Consider the following 5,360-nt stretch of genomic DNA (forward strand, 5'->3'; position numbering starts at 1 on the left):
AATGGAAGAGTTAAAACTATAAAACTCTTACAAGAAAAATGAGAATAAATCTTTATGACCTGAATTAGATAATGGTTTCTTAGATATGACACCAAAAGCAGAAAGCAACAGAAGAAAAAATAAATTGGACTTTATCAAAATTAAAAACTAATTTTTAAAAGGTATCATCAAGAAGTAAAAAAAGACAACCTACTGAATAAGAAAAAAATGTGTGCAAATCATACATCTGATAAGGTACTTGTATCCAAAATATAGAAAGAGTTTTTACAATGCAATAATAAAAAGACAAAGACCCAATTTAAAAAAAATGGGCAAAAGATCTGGATAGACATTTCTCCAAAAATATACAAATGACCAATAAACCTGTGAAAAGATGTACGACATCATTAGGCATCAGGGAAATGCAAAGCAAAACCACAATGAGATACTACTTTACACGAACTGGGAGAGCTATCAAAGAGTCAGAAAATAACAAGTGTTGGCAAAGATACAGAAAAATTGGAACCTTCATACCATACTGATGAAATGTAAAATGTTGCAGCTGCTTTGAACAATAGCCTGGCATTCCCTTAAAAAGTTAAACATTGTGTCCCAGCAATTCCACTCCTAGGTATATACCCAAAAGAAATGAAAATATCTGTCCACACGAATATCTGTGCACAAACAGCAGCAGTCACAGCAGCATTTTTCATTATAGCCAAAAATGGAAACAACTCAAATGTCCACAACTCATGAATGGTTAAATAAAATGTGGTGTATCCTTACAGTGAAATATTATTCAGAGTAAAAAGGAATGATAAGTATTAGAAAACAGATGAACTTTGAAAACAGTATGCTAAGTAAGAGAAGGCAATCACACAAAAGACCACATGTTGTATGATTCTATCTATGGAAAATGTCCAGAAAGTAGATGAGTGGTTGCCTGGGTGTAGGGGAGGCGAGGGCAGTGACTCTTAATGAGTAAGTGTTATCTTTTGGGGCGATAATAGTGTTATGAAATTATATTGTGGTTACGATCACTTAGCTCTATGAATGTACCCAAAACACTGAATTGTACACTTTAGTCCGGTCAGTTTTATGGTACGTGAATTAGATCTCCATAAAGTTTTAAAAAATAAAACCAGCATCTCCACACAAAGCCCAGAAGTTAATCCACAATCAAATTAAAGACAAATGGTTAACACAATTATAGCGCACATAAGTTGCATAAAATCCCATCACTTGAAGTGATGCAACAATAAATTTTCCATTACGGTGAATGGCAAATCATGACTACCAACAGCAGCCCTTGGGGGAAAAACACAGGTGGCAAATGCAGAGAGGGGTATCCATTTGACAGCAAATATAAGAAATGTACCCATTTGACAGCAAATAGAGATGGCATTGTTTTCAATCTCTATGTGGTGTGGGGGGAGGCTACCTTATAGGTTTTGTATTTTTTCTCATATCTCACATCTATTGACAAAATCAGGACATTTTGTGTCTTAGGGAGGGGTTTTCTGTTAACCCAGAACAGTCCCAGGGAAACCGGGAGGGCTGATCAATCTATCTGTGGATGAGTGAAGTGGAAAAAGGTCTTTCCTTTCCTGTGTCATGCCCCATGTGAGGGCATCAAACTGGACTATTTGAACCCCAAGTCTTTTTTGATTAAATTTATAGGGGTGGTAAAATTATATAGGTTAATAAAATTATATAGGTTTCAAGTGTATAATTCAATAAGACGTCACCGGTATATTGCACCCTATGTTCACCATCCAGTTACATTTCTTTCTGTCACCATATATTTAACCCTCTTTACCCTTATTTACCTCCTCTCTCTCCCTTTTCCCTCTGGGAACTACTAAACTGTTGTCTGTGTCTATAAGTTTTTGTTTGTCTTGTTTATTTGTTGCTTTCGCTTTTGTATCCCACATATGAATAAAATCATATGGTTCTCAACTTTTTCTGTCCGATTTATTTCGTTAGCATGATAATCTCAAGATCCATCCATGTTGTCACAAATGGCAGTATTTCATCTTTTCTTGTGGCTGAGTAATATTCCATTATATATGTACCACAGTTTCTTTACCCAATCATCTATCAGTAATTTCCATGTCTCGGCCACCATGAATAATGCTACAATAAACATCGGGGTGCATAGATCTTTATGGATAAATGCTTTCAAATTTTGGGGGTAGATGCCCAGAAGAGGGATTGCTGGGTTATATGGTAATTCTATTCTTAATTTTTTGAGGAACTCCACGCTGTTTTCCATAGTGGCTGTACCAATTTGCAGTCCCATCAGCAGTGTATGAGAGTTTCTTTTTCCCCACAATTTCTCCAACACTTGTTATTACTTATCTTTAAACCTCAAGTCTTGCAGAATTTTTATTCCTAAGGTATCTCATCTTCTTTCTTGCTCTAATAAATTAGTCATTTTCTTTTATATCATGTTTAGCTGGCTATTGACTTTATATATTAATTTTCTAAGTAACTTACTGAATTCTCTTATTGTCTCTAAAAGTTTTTCAGCTGATTTTTTTCAGATTGTTCAAAGTTTACAATCATGTCATAAGGAAATAATTATATGTTGCTTCCCTCCACCCATCCATTATTGAAATTCCTTACTTTCATTTATTTTTATTTATTATTTATTTTAGGCGAGGCAACGCATGGTTGATCTCACAGATTGTAAAGACCTTGTCAGCTTAAAATCTCTTATTTTTTGTTTTTTATGCCTACAGCACCTGGTCTTCCTAGGTGGTCTCCCATCCAAGTACTAACCAGGCCCGACCCTGGTTAGCAGCCAAGATCAGACGGGATCAGGTTTGTTCAGGGTGACATGGCTGTATACTGAAATTCCTTACTTTTAAACAACTTTATTGGTAAAGGATAAAACTTCCAGAAAGCCACAACAGTCAATTCGGAAGGCACGTCTTGTCACTTACTTCAAAGATAATATTAAGAGAAATATTAAGTATTTCACTATTAACCTGACTTTTGAGTGGGGAAAGCCTCCTGTCAAAGAGTATCTATATATTTCTATTTTATCAAGAATGGCTATAGAACTTTCTTCAAATGACTTTTCTGAGTCTTTGAGATAAACATTCAGTTTTTTCCTTTGATCTACTATTAGGATGAATTATACTGATGGTTTCGCAATATTGAACCACCCCTGGTTTTACTGAAAATGCATCTTACTGAGCCGTGGTTCATAATTTTGCTAATATACTACTCAGTTCTAGTTGCTCACTTTTTTACATTTTTTTACATCAATATTCATTCATGAGCTTGGAGGTATTCCTTGCGCTCTGTTAGCAGAGTGCTGGTGTTATTTTTGGCTTCCTGTGGAAGCACATCTTAATTTGCTGTGCTCACAGACACTGTAAGTGTTGGATTTCTCTGTTCCTTGAACATTTAATATTTACTTGAGAAACCGTCTGGGCCCAGTGATTAGGGGATGTTGCAGTCTCAATTTCTTCTCTGATTATTGGTCTGTTTAGGCTTCTGATCTCTTCTAAAGTAAATTTCGGTAAGTTCTATATTTTCTAAACAGTTCATCATTTTATCCATGTTTCAATCTAATGTGTACCTAGGTTTGCCAATCATTTCCTGAACCTTCTCTCAACGTCCTCTGTATCTCTCGTTAATTCTCTTTTCTAATTTTTAATTTTATTCATTTCTAATGAAAGTGGTTTTGTCAAAGAAACAGCAATCGGATTTTTAATTTATCCGTTCCTCTTTTTCTGCTTTGCAATTTATTAATTTTTGCTTTCTATTTATTACTCTCTTTGTTCCCTAGCTCCCTGAATGCATTTTTTGGTAATTTTCATTTGCAGTTTCTAAGATATACATTTATAGCTTTATTTCTCTGTGAAACCCTCTTTGGCCATCTTCCATTAATTTTTAAATGCTATCTTTTATTGTTGCTAATTGTAGAGTTTGCAATTTCAACTTCAATTATCTCATTGACCCAAAATTTGTTTAAGAGGAAAATTAAGGAGTTTTTTTCCATGTTATACATTAGTAAATAATTTAATTACGCTAATAAATATGTTGCTTATTGGTTTATAATAAGTATGATTCATTATGCTAAATGTACTAGTCAAGACCCTGGCAGAAAGCAGATGACACATGGAAAAGAATTTAACTAAACAGAATTGAAGGAGGAAACTAAGTATAGAGCCGTGGGCTGGAATGTGGGAAATGACAAAAGATGGTGAGGTGCCCAGGAGCTAGAAACAGTGGGAATCCATTACTACTACGTCTGGGCCTGAAGAGGCAAGGGCAGAGAAAACCTCACCGGAGCTGTGGAAGAACACGGCCACTGCCAAGACTACAAGGAGTGGAGAAACGCAGGAAATAACTACTCCGACCCCAATTACTCCTTCTTCCAGGCTCCTATCCACACTCAATGGCTGAACAGAGTCTGAAGGCAGAAAACAGGGTGGGGTGGGCCGGGCCATGGTCCGTAGCGGTCAGCCAGAAAAGGACACAGAACGCCATAGAAAAAGGAAGAGAAAAATGTCTGGGTATAAAAACTGGGAATAACCATCACCTCAAGCAAATATCATCCTACTCTTATTTAAACATCAGGGACAGGTATTTAAATGCTCTGCGGACTACTGACGGGATGTTTTATTTATTGTTTATCCGATTTCAAAGCATCCTTGCATTCCTAGAACCCTTGATGCATAGTCTTTTCATTATACTTTTAAGTTGTCGTAACCTATTTATTTAGAACTTCCACATCTAACCTTATAAATGAGATCAGTCCATGATTTTCATTTTGGAATGATAATTGTCAAAGTTTAGCATCAGGGTTTGCTTGCCTTGTGAAATCAATCAGAGGGTCTTTTTCACATTTTTAAGTTCTAGGATAATTTATATAGCAATACACACACACACACACACACACACACACACACACACAAAACACATACATATTCTTTAAAAGTTAAAAAAGCTATTTAATTATGTTCCTACCAGGAATTGGTGGTTTTTCTTTCAGGTGGATAACTTTTTAGAGTTTTCCATAATTATTGGTCTGCATAGGTTTTCTGCTTTTTGAATCAATTTTGCTCATTTATAATTTCCGAAGAAATGGCTGCTTTCCTGGAGTTTCACTCTCCCCTCGTAGGCCCCTTCTCCCCAAACTCGGGAGTTAAATGGTCTCGGTAAAAGGCTTTTGCATCCCCCACGGCAGCCCACAGGGTTGGTTAAAACAGTTCAGACTCTTAAGAGAGGCTTATCTGGCAGACAGGATTGTTGAAGCGTCTCTGTAGCTATTGACAAATACCACACCGCATGGAGCCGACCACAGGAGGACGTGCTGGAGGTGACCTTCCAGCGCGCGATGCGGCATGTGGTTGTGTCACCTC

The 5,360-nt window shown here is 36.5% G+C and overlaps 1 pseudogene; it reads right to left on the minus strand.

Annotated features, from left to right (window-relative positions):
* Positions 1–2,714: 2,714 nt before the first annotated feature.
* LOC111738141 lies at positions 2,715–2,833 on the minus strand (annotated as a pseudogene).
* Between the last annotated feature and the right edge of the window lie 2,527 nt (positions 2,834–5,360).

The sequence above is a fragment of the Pteropus vampyrus genome, unplaced genomic scaffold (genome assembly GCF_000151845.1).
Source record: "Pteropus vampyrus isolate Shadow unplaced genomic scaffold, Pvam_2.0 Scaffold35, whole genome shotgun sequence".
Taxonomy (NCBI): Eukaryota; Metazoa; Chordata; class Mammalia; order Chiroptera; family Pteropodidae; genus Pteropus; species Pteropus vampyrus.